Source organism: Lytechinus pictus, chromosome 19 (assembly GCF_037042905.1).
Source record: "Lytechinus pictus isolate F3 Inbred chromosome 19, Lp3.0, whole genome shotgun sequence".
Lineage (NCBI taxonomy): Eukaryota > Metazoa > Echinodermata > Echinoidea > Temnopleuroida > Toxopneustidae > Lytechinus > Lytechinus pictus.
The window spans coordinates 12,470,165-12,491,291 of record NC_087263.1 but is presented as its reverse complement, the minus strand read 5'-3'; the positions used below and the strand labels follow the sequence as shown (position 1 = coordinate 12,491,291).

Below are 21,127 nucleotides of genomic sequence, written 5' to 3'. Positions count from 1 at the left end.
TGCATACATGTGTATTTCATGTAATATAGTTTTTCTCCATATAAGCAAATGAGGATAACTTTTCTTTAAAGTGCCTTTTACTTTGCTGCAATAGCAGAGTTGAATAAAAAAGCATCCATCAGCTAATTACTTTATGCAATATTAATTAAGATAAGTGCCTACCAATCAACTCTAATATTAATCCATATGAGAAGCAATTATAAATTGAACTCGTAATGCACGGAACGATGAATTATCTGTAAAGGAGCTAATAAAAAAATGAAGCGATGTGAAATTAAGCGTTGGAAAATAAGGAAAGTGATTACAATGTAGAGTGGTAATAAGACAGTTAGGGTACTTATTTTACAAAGTATATCGGCTAAAATTATATAATTTTTTTTTCATTTCATGCAGATTTTATAATAAAGACCATTGCTCCCACTTTTTCAAGTTTAGTTAGAACATGTACATTTTAGGAGGAAAAAAATGATGATTTTTTTTTTTTTAGTATTACCAATTTGATTTCTCACTTCTTATTGTGCATCCTGCCAGTATTGTTGATGTAACTATTCTCTGAAATAAAACAAAATTTAGAAATACTACAATCATGTGACTTAACTATTTTAGAATTACACCCAAATTTGAGCAAACTGCCAGCAATATAAAAATATCAATCTGTTCTTTCGATGAACTTCAAATCTCCTGTAAAATATTTTGCCTAATTGTACCGCTTCCTAAAATCCTGGTAATTGGAAAAGGATTTTCAGGAAAAAGAATGACCTTTTTATTTCCTTCATTTCATAATTTTCTTATCATTATCATATTTTGTCAGTCTGCTTGGAAGGAAATATACCTAACATAAAAGAATCCCCAGCCCGTTGCCCCCAATGATAGCTCGAGTCAGAATGTGAATAGCCCCACCTAGTGCTCAGACACTGTAATCATGACAACACACATTTGTGAACAGAGTTAATAATTTTTTTGAATTCAAGAGGAATGTATGGTAAGACAATTTTCTGTTAGGTGACATGGCATTTGCTCCTGCGACAACTGCTCCAGGCTTTATTTCCTGCAAGATATAGGTTTAGGATTGCAAGAGGGTTTTAAAAAATATTAGATTTAGGGTTAGGTTTACGATAGGGAATAGTGTTAAGTCCAGGGTTGAAGTTGGTCATTCCATTTATGTGTGGAATTTGCAGCGGAGCAAATGTCATGGAACCTTCTGTTCATGGCACTTGTTATGCAGAGCTTCATTTTCTCATGTGCTTAATGCTAAAATGATAATAATGATAGAATGGTAAATTGGAAACTTTGAAGTAGAAAATGCAGACCGATGAAAAGAACTCTAATCATATGAGTGAAAAATATTTGGACATTTCTACACCTTGTGAAAAACATCAATGCATCGCTTTGCTAGAGTTGTATAATCCCTCTTTTTTATATAGAGTTATGACAATTGTAAAACACAAAGAAGGAAAGCTCATATCGAAGCTATTGAAGTGGTCTTTATTGTACTCCTGCAAGTCAAAACACCTGCAAACTAGATCCTCCAACCTCCATGGACATAAATGTCTACCATTTACAATAGTTGACATAATAAAGTCCATTTTTTATACAAAATACAGGCACATTCAAAAGCATTATAGTAACTACCCTTCATTATGCCTCCCATTTTAATCAAATTTGTTCATCCAGCCAGTGTAATCAAACTAATTGCTTTGATAATTCTCACTTCACCATGCAGAATATTGAATAGAATATTCAACAAAAGTAGCTTAATTAACCTCCCGTGGATAAACAATGCACCCTTTTTCACTTCATTTTCAATAGTGGTCTACAAAATTTTTCTTTTAACAGACATAGCTTTAGAAAAATCTTTACTCAACCTAGACACTGAAAAAAATATACCTGTTTCATGAATGATCACTGCTTATACAGCAATGCCTTTTCTACAACACAGTGCTCACGGATCCAATAATTTGTACAAAAAGTAATTGTGATATTCCAGTCATAATGTTCCTTTATTTGCATTGCTTCAATTCCGGTTGTGGTGAAGAACATGAAATGAGTTTGCAGAAAATCAAACAAAACGACCACATGAACCACAAAATCAAGGTTTGTTTGTTATTTGTTTGCATATATAGAAATGCTGGTACAAAATGAGAAACTGCTCAGCCATAAGCAAATGTATCTAAGAATTTATGCTATGAATAATTTTTTTTCCTAACTCGACAAGTTTTGTACTTGGGTAAGCATGTAAGCATCATGCATGATTCCTGTAGCCTACATGCCATACATATTTTAAAACAATTTGTTTTCTGTTTCCAAAATGATGCTCTTACCTGTTACCATGATAAACTTATATGCCTCTATGCGACCGTGTATTTCAAAATTACACATGAATGGATAATGGCCAAGGTTTCAATATGTATCTGTCTTCTTTTGAACGCAAGAAACAAGAGGAGCGCATTAGGCTTCAAGCACATGTATTACTTTTATTCATTATCTGTATTACTTTTATTTATTATCATTATTGAAATGTAGAATGGCAAGTAGTACATTGTAGCAGTGGCAGATATACATTAAATACATAGACAGGGGCATTCTACGCCTGTCCCCCCCCCCCCCCCCCCCCAAAAAAAAAAAAAAAAAAAATCAATTTTCCACCTTCATGTCTGTAAAAAGTGAATAACCATCCTTTTTTTGCTGGAAAACTGGGCAGAATTACACCTCCTTCTTTAATTGAGCATCTTCTATTCTCTTTTTGCTTGACAGAAAATACCTGAGGCCCAATATGGGGATGATCAGATGACTTTGAACAAAAAAAGGTGAACCCCCTCAACAACAAAAATCAGAGACATGTCAAGTGTGCAACTTTTTCATGAAATCCTATCCATGCTTTGAAGACAATAAAATAATGAAAACTAAAATTGATTAATTATTTCTGTGAAAGTGAGAATCAGTTAGATGAAAAACAAACCCATTACTCATACATTTATCATGGGACAAATGATTCAATGTAAATAAATGAACAATGCATTTTACAAGAGATTGTACATTAACACCAAAAATAGCAGAGGAGTTGCAGCTCCTTTCCATTGGTGACTTTCGCATTATTTAGTACAAGAGTCTAAACAATGATGAACCTACTTAATTATAATTACTGGTTTCACTTTATGAAAAACAACATTAATCTTATCAACAGGAAGTTTGATCGAATCTCTAATATATGTGCAAAACTATCAGCTTTATTGCATTATCTTTCCGCCATCAGTAAATGATTTCATTAAATTCTTGGGAATTGAAATTCATAAGTATATTTGGGAAGTAAAATATGGTACATTCATATGGTTGAATGGTAAAGGAAACTGTAAAATACATTGTCCTTGAATTAGTACAGTAGTGAAGATACTGTAAAATATAGTGCCCTTATGGTAGTACATTAATGAAGGAATACAATGTCTTAATGGTACATGTGGCATGGTAGTGAGTTTTTACTGTATATTACAGTATACTTATGATAGTATTTTAGTAAGAATACTGTAAAGTACAGTATCCTTATAGTAGTATGGTAGTAAGGATGCTGTAAAATGCAGTATACTTATGGCAGTATGGTAGTGAGGATACTGTAAAATGCATACTTATGGTAGTACATTAGTAAGAATACTGTAAAATACAGTGTCCTGATAGTAGTTTGGTAGTGAGGAAACTGTAAAATACAATATCCTGATAGAAGTATGGTAGTAAGGATATTGTAAAATGAAGTTTACCTACAGTAGTATGGTAGTAAGAACACTGTAAAATACAGTATCCTGATAGTAGTATGGTAGTAAGGAAACTGTAAAATACAATATCCTGATAGAAGTATGGTAGTAAGGATATTGTAAAATGAAGTATACCTACAGTAGTATGGTAGTAAGAACACTGTAAAATACAGTATCCTGATAGTAGTATGGTAGTAAGGATGCTTTAAGATACAGTAGCCTTATGGTAATATGGCAGTAAGGATACTGTAAAATACAGTATACTTATGGTAGTACAGTAGTAAGGATACTGTAAAATACAATATCCTGATAGAAGTATGGTAGTAAGGATATTGTAAAATGAACTTTACCTACAGTAGTATGGTACATGTAGTAAGAACACTGTGAAATACAGTATCATGATAGTAGTATGTTAGTAAGGATGCTTTAAGATACAGTAGCCTTATGGTAATATGGCACTAAGGATACTGTAAAATACAGTAGACTTATGGTAGTACAGTAGTAAGGATACTGTAAAATACAGTAGACTTATGGTAATATGGTAGTAAGGATACTGCAAAATACAGTATCCTGATAGTAGTATGGTAGTAAGGATATTGTAAAATGCAGTATAGTACATTGTAGTAAGGACACTGTAACATACAGTATCCTTATAGTAGTATGGTAGTAAGGATACTGTAAAATGCAGTTTATTAAGGAATACAAAGTCTTAATGGTACATGTCGCACGGTAGTTAGTGAGGTTACTGTAAAATACAGTATACTTATGGTAGTACGGTAGTGAGGATACTGTAAAATATAGTATACTTATGGTATTATGGTAATAAGGATACTGTAAAATACAGTATACCTATAGCAGTATGGTAGTAAAGGACACTGTAAAATACAGTATCATTTATGGTAGTATGGCTAATGCAAGTTACAGTATTCTTAAGGTAAAATGGTAGAAAGGATACTGTAAATATAAATACAGTGTCCTCACACCCTTACAGTGTTATGGATAGTGTGAAATACAGTATTCTTATGGTAGAATGGTAGAAAGGATACTGTAAAATACAATTTATCCTTTACGTAGTACAGTAATAAGGATATTGTAAAATACAGCTTCCTTTTTATGACAGTGTATGCTGTACAATTGAATGTCCTTATGGTAGTACAATAGTAAAGATACTATTAAATACAATGGCAGTACGGTAGTGTGATTACTAAGGATACTGTAAAATATAGTATTCTTATGGTTGTATGATAGAAAGGATACTGTAAAATACAATATCCATATGGTAGAAAGGCAGTAAGGCTACAGTAAAATAAATCTTTATATCCTTGTGGTAATACCCAACTATTTATAGTGCTTACAGCGAAATAAACTTCTATAACATCAAAACATGGTCCATAAGTATGCTATAAATGATGACAATATAAAAAATCTCAACAACAGATGGCGAGACAGATGGCATAGAGGTTTTTCCATGTTTGTCGATTCCCTTGTATGCTTCTCTTTCTTAAAGGTCAAGTCCACCTCAGAAAAATGTTGATTTGAATCAATAGAGAAAAATCAGACAAGCACAATGCTGAAAATTTCATCAAAATCGGGTGTAAAATAAGAAAGTTATGACATTTCAAAGTTTCGCTTATTTTTAACATAATAGTTATATGAACGAGCCAGTTACATCCAAATGAGAGAGTCAATGACGTCACTCACTCACTATTTCTTTTGTTTTTTATTGTTTGAATTATACAATATTTCAATTTTTACGAATTTGATGATTAGGACCTCCTTGCCTGAAGCACAAAATTTTAAAATAATGAAATTCCACGTGTTCAGGGAGGAATGAAACTTCATTTCACATGACAATGACGAGAAGATCAAAATATTTCATATTTTATATAATAAAATACAAAAGAAATAGTGAGTGAGTGATGTCATCAGTACCCTCATTTGCATACCGACCGAGATGTGCATATAACTGTTTTGTGAAATGAAGCGAAACTTTAAAATGTCATAACTTTCTTATTTTACATCCGATTTTGATGAAATTTTCAGTGTTATGCTTGTTGAATTTTTCTCTTTTTATTCAAATCAAGTTTTTGTTGGGTTGGACTTGTCCTTTAATTTGCAAACTGATGATTTCTAGTTTCTCGGAATTATTGTCTGAATCAGAGCTGCCAAGTTGTATTTTGCATTTCCAGTATTCTTATCCCCCAAAATCAGTATTTTGACAAAAAAATCAGTATTTTTACCGTGTGAGATAAATATTTTGTATTTTTCCCCAAAAAAGTGTATTTCATAATAAAATGCTTGGTGCACTCGCCCATCACGGCGCTCAAGCTGCATGCAAGCTAAACTTGTGTATATCTCACCCTGGTTTTTACAAAATGATTGAAAAAAAAAAAAAGTTACCTGAAATTACATTGATCTAATAACCATATTTGTGTACGTTTTATGAAATAGAGACATATAGAGATGATTTTTCTCAATAAATTACGATTTTGTATTAAAAAAAAAAGAAAAAAAGTATTTTTTAAAGAAAAAACGTACTGCCGTATTTTGGTTGCAAAAACGTACAGGTTGGCAGGTCTGCTGAATGATTCTTTTAGAAAGAAAGTAATATGAACATTATTTTGTTAGATCAGGGCCCCGTCTTACAAAGAGTTGCGATTGATCTAATCAATCGCAACTATGGATGGCCAGCAATGTCAACATCTAGTTTGTTCAAAATATTTTGTAACTATGATGTATATTCATGCATTCAATGTTTTCTTGAAAAATTGCTGTGCTTCTCTTTGTTTACAAAAGACATTGTGCAAATTTCCTGTAGAAAAAAATTATGACACTGATGGATTTCCATAGAGTTACGATTGATTGGATCAATCGTAACTCTTTGTAAGACGGGGCCCAGGTTATAGTAAACTGCACTGGAAGTATTTCTAATGCAATTTTGATTTTAAAACCTTTCAACAAAAGTGACTTCAGTATCATTCCTCTTCTGTGCAAACTCATTGAAAATTGCAAGTAGGCCCAAAGAAACTGAATATTGTGCCCCCCAACCTGTTTATTTTCTTAAAAAATTCTCTTTTCTCCCAGTTTCATTAAAAAAATTTGTCTCATTGATCCTTCTTTGACATCATCACTTGCTCTCGTCCTCTGTCTTCCGCTACATTTTTCTTTTCCTTTATCTCTCTCTCTCACCCACCTTTTCACTTTTTTTCTCTGTCACTCCCCCTTCGCTTTTTTTCTTCCCAGTTCCTCCTCATCCTCTCATTCACTCTGTTGCCTTCTGTTTTCCTCTTTCTCTCCCCATCACCCACCATTTACTTTTTCAGATTCAGATTCTACATTTCCAACAGAAATGACATAAATATTGATACAAATCATTTTCATACATGATACATTTATAACAAATATTTACGATACAAATCCTTGTCATCATAATTATATTCAACAACATCAATGATAATTAACATGTAAAAATATATACTCTTACTTTTTCTCTTCTCCTTTTCTCCTCTCTCTCTCATCCACTTTCTTACTTATACCCATCTTTCTATGACATTCTCACTTTTTTACACTCTTTATACATCCCACTCCCTTTCTTCATTTTCCTTTCTTCTTCTTTCCCTCCCCCTCTCATTTTTTCCTTTCTACGGAATTCTCCCTACTCCTTCTCCTTTTCACCATCTCTCCCAACCTCACAGTCAATCCATCGGCTCATCACTCATACAATATCCATTAAGTGCCTACAGATCACCACTGACCGCTCCCGGAAAAAAACCCAAAGAACGTGATGCCACTAATGAAATTGTACCTCTTATCAGCTCTAATAAAATTTTCCTCCTTATTAGCCTAGTATACAGTCTCTCTAAACAGTCAGTGGCTCTCGAAGTATAATCTCGGTAAAGCTATACGACCTTCACGATTAGATTCCCCTTTTAGATCTCGGATATAAATCAAGGAAAAATTGAGATCTCCTCAATCGTTAAAAGCACTTATCGTAATCAATCCCGATAATAATATATTTTGGAGAGCCTAGAGACATTGTTTTAATGTATGAAGCATTACTTATAAAAGCCCAATATAATCACTATTACTATAAACTTTCATCCTCGTGATAGTTCTTATTGAAGCAAAGGACAAATTACCATATATATACAGACATTCTAGGCAGAGTAGGAGTACGTAATAAATGAAAACTGTCTTGCACGAAGGCTTTATTCAATCAAAGAAATGAATTGTGACATTGCTACTTACATGATGTACAGATATTTGCCGACCAATTACTAATGCATGCTAAAGACTAACAGTCCACGGGAATTGCAATCTATATTTGTACCATTTCCTCGGTGAAGAAAGTACTGTCACCGATTTAACGAGGATTGGTAAATGGTCGCAGATTTCATCAGAAATGCCTGCAGATATATTTCATCCTCTAGAGCTATCGTATTTGCAATACCATGCTTCGTATTTGGTTGGTCTCCCAAATCCAATCTTGTTCCTTTGTCAATTTGATTCTATCTTTTCAGATGCAGTGGATGGAACATGTAATAGCCTCCTGAATTCCAACCACCCCCCCCCCCACCCCCAACCCAAAGACAAGTTAATGACAAGGACGGCAAAAAAATGAGGATGAATACCAGTATCTCTTGTCCAGTTTTTATGACTGAATACAAAGGTGGACAAGTTACCCAATCCTGTGTATAATTGATAATAAACAACTCTTTGATAAAACATATTCTATTACTAGATAATATAGGTCTATAAACAATTATCACTGGCATTTAACCATGTGCCCTGACATCTTTTGTTTGAAAAATACATCATCTATATCTAGATCACTGAATATGTATCTTTGCATGCAGAATTAATTCTGAAGGGATGACAATCACTATTGTTTTTTTATTGTTTCTTTGAATTTTGCCTTCCTTATCACACCAATGGTACTGATAGTTTCTACATGTTGCTGAAGAATGATAGCTATCACTGATAAGCTCCCCTTGTAAAAAAAATGTGCCCCATTCCCCCCCCCCCCCCTCCAATTTTGGGGTGATGGCCTTTTATGATCAGCATGTAAAAAAAAGAGATAAAATGTGGAGAAATTGTCACTCAGCCCAAAGTAAATTTTGCTTCTCATTTACAGTGACTTGGCTGGATTTAGACTTTTAGTATAAAGGTGTTTATGAACAAATTCCCAAAACTTGTGGCCCCTCTTATATGAAGGCCTGAATCTGCCCCATTTATAGGGACAGATAATAATAATTTGTTTTCTCAAATGTCAGTAACTTTATTGGCTGCCAAGTTTAAATACAGTTCATTTTACAGAAGCTAAATCCAAACTATCGAGTGTACATTTCACATTCATGACATATCACACACAAGCATGGACATCATTGCATATGGGTAACATTACACACTATTCTGAGAAAGAGATAATCTTCATGTTCACCAAAATAGATATTTTGGTGTTCCTTTCAGTTTACTCAAATTCTTAATTACATAAATTAAAAATATCTAGGAAAACACAGTGTGTGATCAGGGAGGATGTTTCACACAAATTTAACTAGCGACTTTTAAATTTCAGTGGCATGCATACCACCAAAATGGTCATAATATGCGCACAGGACGCGCACTTCCGAGTATCCATCAATCAAATTAGAGATAAAGCAAAAGGGAAAAATTCAGTATACATATTTTGAGAATGATAAAAATGCCTGGCATTGACCTTTGAGCTCAGATTTGGGGAAAATCCCATTTTGGGGTAAATCACTTGGCAAACATGACGTGATTGAATGTACATATGTAATGATGGCTTATTCGCCAAATAGTGCAAACTTTGTGAAGTATGACACAGGGACCAACTTCATTGCATCTCTCTTAGGTCCTTCAAAATGTTCACTCTACAACTGAATTTGGCACTTTATAAATAGTACTTAGTAGTAAAGAATTAATAGTAGCAGTAGTATTAGTACGTAGAGTAGTAGCAGCAGCAGCAACAACAGCAGCAGTAGCAGCAGTAGTAGTAGTATTACTAAGTGTATTATTTTCATTATTATCATCATCATTTATCATTGTTATTATTATTATTATATATATATGTAATCAATATGAAGATTATAATTATAATCATCATCATAATCATAAATATTATTATCTTAGTTATTGTTATTATTAACATCATTATGATCATTATTATTATTTTTAACAGCATTATCAGCACTTATTTATTATTATGATTATTATTATTATCATCATCATTAACACTATTATCTTAATTATTGTTATTATTAACATCATCATTATTATTTTTAACATTATTAATACTTATTTATTATTATTATTATTATGATCATCATCAACATTATTATTATTAGTAGTACATTAATAGTGCCCAGGTTGCCGTAAATAGGTGAACCATTCCACCGTTAAAGAAGGGGATATCCCACCTAGTCCGACGCGATGACACAAAAATGACGAGCGGGAGTGTTTCCGGTCTTTGCGGTCTCATCAACCCTTCCTTCATAGGCAATGCCGCAATTAACAACTTCCTCACTCGTCAAAAAGCAAACTTAGAAACGAACACTTCCGCTGGGTAATAACCGTTTTGTGATCACATACCTACATGTACAATCACAAGGGTAATGAACTTGAGACGGTGATCTGTACAGCAATGTATGCACTGTAAATAAAATAAAAATGATTCAACTATGAGGAAGTAAAGTTATATTTTTTTCAAAATTTGCTTTTTCTTGATTTGGGATATATTTTCTGGATACATGAAGCTGTTTAAAAGGAAAGAGAGTCGCGTAGCCCCCAATATCTGAAATATAGAAACTTCAAAAGCAATTTGATGTATTTCCACATAAAGCAATGACACACTTTCGCAATGACACATTTTCATCATTTCCTGAGAAATTATTTCTACTAATTTCACGCAGTTGCTTCCTTTTTGCAGCAGAGAGCAGTGTAAGTTACATATCCAGTATCAAACTGCTTTGAACAGGAATTCGAGATGAGGGAAATATGGTATATTACAATCAATAAGTAATATTTTCAAGTTATTGTGAGTTTTAGTTTTTTTTTTTTAATTAATCCAATAAGGAGAATCTGAAAATGTCATATAAAAACAGGTCCATTGCAAAAGATTTAATGCCCCAAAATGAAGAAACAATTGGAGCGCCTCTGGCAGTCTCGCCTGCATTACGCGACTCAATATAGCAGTATGCAGTGCTGACTTTCAAAACGACTATTTAATAATTATATTAAAAAGCATCATTCATGTAAAAAATTATATTCATGTGAATTATTTGTGATGAAGATTTATTTTTGCTACATCGGTACCTAATACAGACAGGTCAATTGTAATTTATTTAATTATTTCATTCATAGGTCTGTGTGAACATCATTGCTTGCTCGTGGCTTCGAATCCTAGCCATGGCGCGTTTTTCCTTCAGCAAGAAATTTATCCACATTGTGCTGCACTCGACCCAGGTGAGGTAAATGGGTACCGGAAGGAAGTAATTCCTTAAAAAGCTGTGCGCACCAGAATCGGTAGACTAGCTTAGCCGGGGTAATATAGAAGCACCTTGAGCACCTAGCAAGGTCGATACAGTATGTGCGCTATACAAATCCTATATTATTTATTATCATTTTTTTAAAGGAAAAGTTTGAAGTATACAAATCACAGTAAAATTTTGATTTGGGTTGATGACTGAATAATAATCACACAGCGTACTGATTCTCACAATACAACAAAGAAATAAACTGTAGAGAATGAATTTGGCTCAGTCGGTAAAGTGTCCGCCTGTGGGCTCAAGTCCACCTGTGTTGTGTGGTTTTGAATGTGCTTTGCACGCTAAGAACCCACTTGCACTATTCTTATAAAGAGACGGGGGAAACCCTGGTGTAGTGGTCTATTTGCACTCCCCCAATCTCAGGAGGAGAGACCTGCGGGTCAAAGACACCATTCTCATTATGCTTTCTTAAAGTAGTTTACTGGAAACCGGTTCAGGAAACCAGTTTAGAAGATCGGTTTGCTAGCATTCCCACTTGATCACGCGAAAGTGGTTTTCAAAATCACTTCACCTAAAGCGATCTTGTTGCTATGGAAACGCTCTCAGTGGGGCGACATGTTTCACGCAAAATTTGAAACCGCCGCATAGGCATTCTACACCTGTCGTGTGGAGTACATATAGCCCGCTCAAAATGTGCAAAGATCGCTTCTTGAAGAACGGTTGTGACCTCACGTTAAGGTTAAAACCAATTTAACGAGGCAAAGCGATCTTGAAAAGTACATCCCGAGGTGGTTTTCTGAACCAGCTTGGAAGATCGCTTCGACCGTTCTCATAACACATTAAACTGGTTTCCACTAAACTGGTATCCACTAAAGGGCGATTCCATACGTGTCATACGGGACATTTAGACAACAATTTCTAGTTTCCTAGCCGAATGCTTGAGCAATAAAATATTCTTTTTTATCTATGATAAAGCTATAGTGAGTAGTCATGTGAAAAACTAATAACCAACACAAAAAATTTGATTATAGGTAAATTATAGGTGAAAATGTTGTGTCGTACGGGACGCAGAAATGTCCCGTACGACACGCAACATCTTAAGCTCTAATTAACCTATGGACAACATATTTTTGTTGGTTGTCAGTTTTTTGCATGTCTACCCAGTAGTACTGTACTTTAATATTACCACAAAGCAAATTGAAGTTCTTCGTTCATTTGGACAGCAGGTTGACAAATGTTGTGAAAATGGCTGATTTTTCTAGCATGGAATCGCCCTAAACTAGTTTTAGGAAGGTAGTGAGAATGGTGTCATAGTGATTCAGTTTGCTGAACCGCTGAACTACGTACATGTATGAACTACTGCTGAAGCACTCAACGTTTAAATAAATGAAAAAGATAAAATAAAAACCTACTGTATTTCCTATGACCTGTCGATGACCCCACGCCAAAAACTGTTTTGCAAATCAATCCTGTTATTTTTTAATTTCATACAGCACACATGGTACATGCATTTTCAAAATGGCAAATTACAAACCTGTCACACTAAAGCACACAAATTACAATAATCCTAATTACTGAGCACTTCTAAAGCTGGTGTCCCCTTAATACACCTAAAAAAATACTTCCCAGTGCTTAACAAGCTCAGAGCAATCAGTTAATTATCCACCTAAATAACTATTTCCCGGAATCCCTGGATCTTAAAAAATATCTGATACAATTAGTTTCTGCTCGAAATAGGTGGGCATATGCTCTAAGCTAAATTAAAAAAAATCACCTCTAAAATGTCAGAAATGCACAGGGATAGAGTCATACATGTATTTAACAACATTCTGTCTCTCCAACAATCATTAATTAATCAGAGTTGCCAATTTGCTGTTAATCTTACTTCTGCATTAATTAATTAGAACAGTGAATAACGGGGAATAGCAATACATGTTGTGGTGAGGTTATCAGGGATTAATGGATCATGCGACTTACATGTAGGTTGAGTTCGGCTACATCATTAATGTATGGTGACCCATAGAGGTCAAAGTAAAAAGAAAAAATTATCTCAAACATATTTGTCTGGTGAACAACTGGATGACAATACATGTAGGTTATAGTGAGTTATTATGTGACTTGTAAAAGTGCGTAACTTGTGGGCTGATGCTGACTGTCCATAAACAGTACCAATTAAATTAATGTCATACTTAATGAATATCGGACGAGCCATTAACTATAGCCATTCCACTGCGCATTGTTTCAAAGTTCAACATAGTGCAACAATTTTCACAGTATGAAATCTACTTTCCATGCATCCATTTATACTGGTTTGGTTTTATTTCATTTAGTGGTGTTTTTTTTTCTCTTTTTTTTGGGGGGGGCTAATAAATTCAATGTGTAACCCCCCCCCCCCTTCACTCTACAATGTACATGCAACTTTAGTACTGAGCCTTGTTTCACCTTGACACGCCACTGACACCAATGACAGAATGTACAACCTAATACTAACACTACAAAAAGCCTGTCAATATTCACACCAGAAATTTTTGAACAGTGACAGACACCTATTCAAAATAGATGGGTGGATATGCAGGTGGTGATAGAAATATTTGATTTATGAAAAATAATTCATGGCAACATCCTCTTTGCATTATATTCGGAGGGGCATACCTCAAATAGAGGTTTGTCTTATGTCCAAAATATGTACCAAAAATATGTACGAGTCATTCGTTCATAGTAGTACTCCCCCCCCCCCCCCCCCAATTTTTTATTAACCTATGATGTAAACGCATACTCGGTAAACATCCAATACAATTTTGTTTTGCAAAACAGTGCTATTTATGGGACAAAAGGTATTTTTCCTTTTCATGAATAGTCAGATAGGAAGGAAGGAAACAAAATTACTCTTCCCACACATTCGATTCCTGTCATTAAGTCAGACTACTGAATTGAATATCAACATTTTTTTCCCATACTACACATTTCCAGACTTTAAATAGACCAAGGCATTCCTTAACAATTTGTTTTGGTGACATTTTACAAGAGGGAAGCAAATATATTTTTGCTGAAAATTGCAATCTGCACGAGACCTACTTTTATCCGAATATCTAACATCGATACTGCATGCTTCATATTGCAAATATTTGGGAGTTTCCAAATTGATAGTGCAACTTAATAGAGTAGCATTTGCCTGGAATTTACTATGTATACTCAGTGAAATTGTGTTAAGGGGAGCATTTCATGAAAAAGGATGTTCATGCCCTGGAGGAGTTTTATCCAACAAAGTATTTTTATCCAGAGATATATTGTATATATATATATATTTATCTCAGGTTCTATTGCCAGTTACCATAGAAACAGTGCTTCTCAGCCAATCATAATCAAGGAAAATTGTCGAATCCGACAACTTGTCAGATAAAAATGTTTTGGAACACTCCCGAGGCTGAGCATTTCAAAATCATAACACTCAATCCACCTTTAATAGCAAAGGAAGCTCAAACCAGTGAATTGCTCAAACACACCCTGCAATGGAGTTTCTAGGTCTTACTTCCTCTGCAGCAAAGAATGAGACCTTAAAGTATACTTCATTGAAAATCTCGGCAGACTATTGTCTATCCAAACTGAAGGAGGCACAAACCAGCCAAAATAAAATAAGATGTATTTATGGATACAAGTCAGTTTCCTTCTTTATCTACTATGGCTTTAAAAATACCAGTATGACTTAATAACATATTTTTCACTTGCTTCTGATCATATTACTAATGGATTTTACAATATAGTATTAAATATCAATACTTTACCATTTCCGCTCAAATGCAATGTAACCATGATCCAAATCGGATTTGAAGTTTCTTTTTTCAAAATAATTTCGGGATATGGATTCCATTCAGTGCATAAAGAAAATATAACTTGATATCAGAACCAGGGTGTTTAGAAAAACAAGAAGATTTGAAAGCCCTAACTATCATCATGGTAATTATCATTACCATCTTGCTGATATTCTAAAAAATCAAAGGAGCATAATCACCACATCCAACAAATCTTTGTCATTGTCATCATCATCATCCTCATCATCATTACAATTATCATCATCTCCTATATCATCATCGCCACCACCATCAATCATCATCATCATCACCATCATCATCATCACCATCATCATCACCATCATCACTATCATCATCATCATAACCATTATCATCACCATATTCATCATCACCGTCATCATCACCATCATCATCATCATCACTATCATCATCCTCATCATCATCATCACCATCATCATCACCATCCCCATCATCATTATCATTACCATTATCATCACCATCATCATCACCATCATCACCATCATTCTCATCATCATCATCATTACCATTATCACCATTGTCATTATCACTATCATCATCTTCACAATCAACACCATCACCATCATCATCACCATCATCTATCTAATAACCACAATCACCATCTTCATCATTATTCATCATTAACAGTTAGCAGCCAGCGACAGCAGCAAACACCAATTTATAAAAAATAAGCAGCTACAGGTACACTAATTAGTCATTTGGGATTCTTGATTGGAACCCAAAGGCATTATCCTCCGGAATCCTGTAACCATCGCCATGGAAACCAAAGAAAATCTATTTCAAGAATACAGGTTTGTTTGTTCAAAGGGGAACACTTAAAGTAGTCTATAAACATCCAGATTTAGGTGGCAAGACCCTGGTGGAAACAACACCACCTAGTCAACACACACCATATGTTCGGTCCGTGCCCCAAATTTGGAATAAAACGTAGTAAAATTTTATGCGAATATTGAGACATATGGAGCACCTTACTGGTATGTTCAAATCTATCAGTAATCATTATGCTACCATCGTTATAAGAATAAATTAAGCGAACTGAATGTCTCGCAGTAATGATGTCATACCAACCGTAAGATTCGCTACGATTTGAAACTAACTTGGCCTTTACTCCAAAATAAAGGCTTACGACCCCCTAAGACCCCCCCCCCTATCCCCACCGATTTCTCGGGGTTAAGGAAACTATGTGCAGTGTGAAAAGCATATGTGACCAAAATGTTAACACAATGCAGGCACACTGTGTTTTCCTCTATGATTGGGATTCATCGTGACTTCAGTTTCAAAACTATTGCAGTTATTCAATTCTCACTCCCGGCCTGTGCCACTTCTTACGTCTTGTGAGGAAAAGATGGTCGACCCAGAAATCTCTCCTAAGAGGCTTGTGTCAAATGTGTTTTGAAGTGCAAGGATGACCTGAAGAGGGAAAATTGTAACAGCAAAGGAGTTTAGAAGTCAAGACTAGTTTATTTGGGATTTATCCCAGATTGCATTTTGCAAGAGTTCATGTTTAAAGAGTACATACTACATACATGGTTTATGTACACCCTTTTTCTTTCTAGCTCATCAACAAAAATAACCACTTTATCTATTGGGGTAATACCATACACCCACACAAGAGCTACGATTATCTCCCTCAGTTACGTACAAAACTCACAGCTAATTAGCTTATCATTGCAACCACAGTATTCCCATATTGTATTTTGCAGTGTGCAAGTTTCACGCATTTCAAAGAATTTGAATGGCGCAATATTTGTTTGCAACGCAAAGGAGCAGACTCGTCCAAAAGAATTTGCAAAAGTGTAGCATTTGTACAATCGTACTAATAAAATTTTGCATATTCATACAGTCAATAAAAAATTCAACAGAACTGATCATTCTCATTTGGACTGGAGAAACTACACAAAAAAGACAACGGTAAACCAAAGTGGTTTTCATAGAATATTTCTCAAGATTAATTGATGTTTTATCACTTGAAAAAGAAAAATGCCCATTAATTTATAAGAATACAAATATGGTCCAATAGAAAAAGTGGTATGAGATATTCCAAGAAAACTTCTGACAATCAATTGATGGCATTAATATCTACAAACTAACAATCAACTGATGTCATTATTATCACTTGAAAAAAAAAATTCTATGCCCATTAATTTTCATTCATCAGTGGTGGCATTCTCACAAATACTTGTAAAGATAAATTGATGTCATTGTCATCCATTATATGGTAATAAGTCATTGAGAAGACTTCCATTTATCATTGGCTTAATTTTCATAAACTGAGTGGTAGTCAAAGGAGATTTCTCACATAAAATGATTAGGTCATTATTAGACCACCCAAAATTAATTCAGCAAGCACAATGTTATCACATTCATAGCCAAAAGAACATGTAAATGTTCTTGGACTTAACAAAAAGTGAATGACAAAATATAACTGGTTTTAATAATAGGAAGCCATGGCACAAAATTTTCTCAGGTAGATTATTTTGAGAAGAAATCCTATAAATGGCATTCTATAAATAGGGAGAGTGCAAACAGCATTCTACAAACAAGAAACTAGTCTTGATGTTGCTAAATTCTCAGACCCACAATCCCCATTAAAAAATTTAAAGGTAGTTTACTCAAAGAAAGTGGTATGAACTTAGAGCCTAAGTCACTGACTAGAAAGTTGTGCATTAAATTTAAAAGAAAGTAGTTGCAGCAAATAATTATTTCATGAGAAAGATTAATTGTCATCAAATTATTATATATCTAGATCTGGTACATTATTAATGTGAAGTTAATTTTGTGAATCATGAAATCTTAGCACAGAACCAATAATTCTGATGATCACTAATAACACAGAAAAGTATATGTGGGACAGTGTATCAATATTGCGTGGAAAAATACCCAACGCTTGATGAAATTCCGTGCTTATTTCACTCATTTCTCAGCAATTACGCATTTTCGTCCAGAGCCATTTGGCACATATTTTATAAGAACACTTGGGTGGTAATTTTATTAGATTCTGCTCAAACTCATTTTGAGGTCATTACCACAACTGGTACATGTATCTTTTGGTCTCTCATTCACAAGTTGATTGTATTTGTAGACTGTCAAGCTCAGAAGGTACTCCAAATTCAGTTTAAGCCTGAACACATTGAAATGTGAATTAGGGTCTGTAAATGCAGACTACTATTTACATCACCCTCCTTCCACAAACGCCCTGGGGTGTGCATGTAAACATGTGTGACCTTGAACACTTGTTTTACTGTTTGATTTCCAGCTTTGCAATCGATTTATATTCTGAATAAAATTTCAATAAAGTGAAGGTCAAATTGTGAAATCAATACTGATTTCTAAGGGTATAATGGTATTGCACCATTTTTAAGTGTACATTACACGTGAATTTAAACAGGCCTATCAAGTGCTAATGATCTACTTTAATAGCAGCAAGCTCAATCTACAAGCATGTTTCAAGATACATACTGTAGAAGTAATTCTTCATCCCTGGTAGTTCTCTTGTGGTGAGGTGTCAAGCTGCAAATGGGAGTTGTTAACAATGAAGGCCTATACACCACAAAATTATCATATTAGAGGACCATAACTTCCGGCAAGACAAATTGAGAAATCTTGTACTGGTACTCATATCGGTTCCATTAAGATGTAAAAATATGCATATTTATAACAGTGAAATTATTAGATCTAAACCAGTTTTAGATTTTTTCATGTAATTTTTAACCAGTGCAACTGGTGCCAAGCGTACATGATGAAGCCACACAAAGTGTTTTTACAGATGACATTTAATCATTACGAACATTCATGCATCCAAGGTCTAGCTCTTACGACAAGCACACCAGTGGGTGGGGGGGGGGGTTCATTGGAGAAGCTGCCCCCCCCCACAAAATAAAATTGACAAGCTCTTACAACTAGCACACCGGTGGGTGGGGGTTCATGGGAGCAGTTGCCCCCCCCCCAAAAAAAAAAAAAAAAAAAAAAAAAAAAAGTGTGGAGAAACAAAAATAACATGGAATAAACAAGGAAAAGGGACATTATAAAATCATTTTCTGGATTGAATATTTTCATATAAAAAAGGGTTTTTTTTTGTTGCTATCTCCTAACTATTGTAACTTGATTGTCATATGTCCTGCCATGTAATTAAAAAGAATGTTCAGTCATTTTCCCCCAGTTTGCTCTTTAGGATTCAGAATTATTACATCTAAAGCTTTCTATAGTTGGGATCTTTCACTCTTTGTATTAAAGGCTGCTGACTTATCATATTGCACTGTTCAGAAATCCTGAAAAACCTGCTCTATGCATGCAATCAATACAGTGTAGGCAAGATGGACGGATAAAGCCAACGGATCTTCTTAACCCACTTACATACTTGTAGGTTTTCCTATTTCCTAAATGCCAAGATTGAAGATACTGTAGGTTTTCATTCTATTTCCTTCCCTCCCCCTCAGCTGCTACTGCTTCAAGCTCTCCTTATAATAACAAGCCACTGCATCTAAAGTTCTACTCCTTGCTTTGCTTTTATTTCCCTATCATGTTTCAACGAGGTATTTTTCGATTTGCCATCTTATAATTTCTACTACATATTACCATTGGGTAATGTAGAACCTATGTTCATTTCTTTAGTATACTATGAAATAAAACCAAAAAAAAAAAACTTCTCCAAGTCAAAAAGGTATTTTTTCCAGAGGGCACCCCCCACTAAAGCCAAGGCCATTAAAGGTCAGCCCCCCCCCCCCTTAAAGTCAAATTTGTTCATTTGATGATTTGTAAATTTCTCATCGACCCATTCATTCTTCAATCCATCCATCCATCAATATACAGCCTTACAGGGCTATATAATTATTCATCCATTCAATTAATCAATCAATCACTCAGAATGAATGTCAACGAAATATAACCACACTACACTACTATTCCATACACTTTGGCGCAAATTTTACACCAGGACCAGGAATTACATCTACGGTCTAATGGCCTCCTTTGGAGCATGGAGATAACAATACCTCAATGAACAATAAGTTAAACAATCAATACCAATAGCTTACGCAAGACTTAACAAGTGCGATTACAAAGCATGATAAAAATAGATTTTTTACAAAATGAATCTCAAGTTACATTTCAGGTCATAGTAAGTCGGTATTGCATAGAAAAAACACAATTTCAAACCCGTGCACTCAATCGACGATCCTGATTTATGAAGGTAGGTATGACTCCCGAAAACTTAAGTTGATCCAATGAAATCCACCACCACTTTTTTTTCCGAAAGAGACATTAAATCAGGTGTAATTCCCCTGGCAAAGCGCTATGGAGAGAATTATCACGATGACAAAGTGCTCCGTAAAAGTAGGTATTCCATAATTGGTGTTAGAGACAAAATTACAGAGTTCCTTGATGGCTCAAAGGCTAAAAGGCAGCAAGGTCCTTTCTTTGATGACAAAACAGAAGAGTACTTATTCCATTTCCTCGTTCGGTTACACGAGTACTGGCACCAACGAGCTAGCACCCTCTCTCCCTCTCAAGCCAGCGACCGTGAATGAGTGGTGGCTGTGGGAGCAGGAGCTTGGCTGCATGCGCTGTGCGAAGCTCTTGTTTTTCTCTCTCGGCACAGTCAAGCAGCACGTGCGAAAGCCTTGCCATGCAACGCCGACAGCCAGTCGGAGAGAGGGGGAGAGAGAGGCATAAGAGCACAACAAACCGTACCCCTCTTCATCTTCGTTAGAAGGGGCTAAAACTAGTCTACGTTTACAAACCCTTGTCTGCACCACCAGGCAAATAAAGCAAATATTGCTGAACAGCTAGGCTAAAAAAAGTGTCCGCTTTATTTGCATACCCTTGAATATTCTTGTTTGTTTAAAATTCATGCTAAGATTAAGCACTTGGGTCTATATTTAAACTGGGACTGGTCCTATTATGTTCTGCGAAGTGCGAATTCCATGACCACCTCATGGTCCCTATATATAAGCCCCCCCCCCTCCAACTAAAACAATCACTGGAATTTTTATATATTTGTATTGTCAGATAGCTATAAATAGGTCGATCGGAT

The 21,127-nt window shown here is 34.9% G+C and overlaps 1 protein-coding gene across 1 annotated transcript in view; it reads right to left on the bottom strand.

Moving 5' to 3' along the window:
* The window catches only part of LOC129283226 (diacylglycerol kinase zeta-like), a 70,664-nt gene extending 50,045 nt beyond the window's left edge, over positions 1–20,619 (bottom strand). Inside the window, exon 1 of the mRNA XM_064114095.1 lies at positions 20,200–20,619. The gene's annotated coding sequence lies outside the window, so the exon portion shown is untranslated. The remainder of the gene's footprint in view (positions 1–20,199) is intronic.
* Positions 20,620–21,127: the final 508 nt, after the last annotated feature.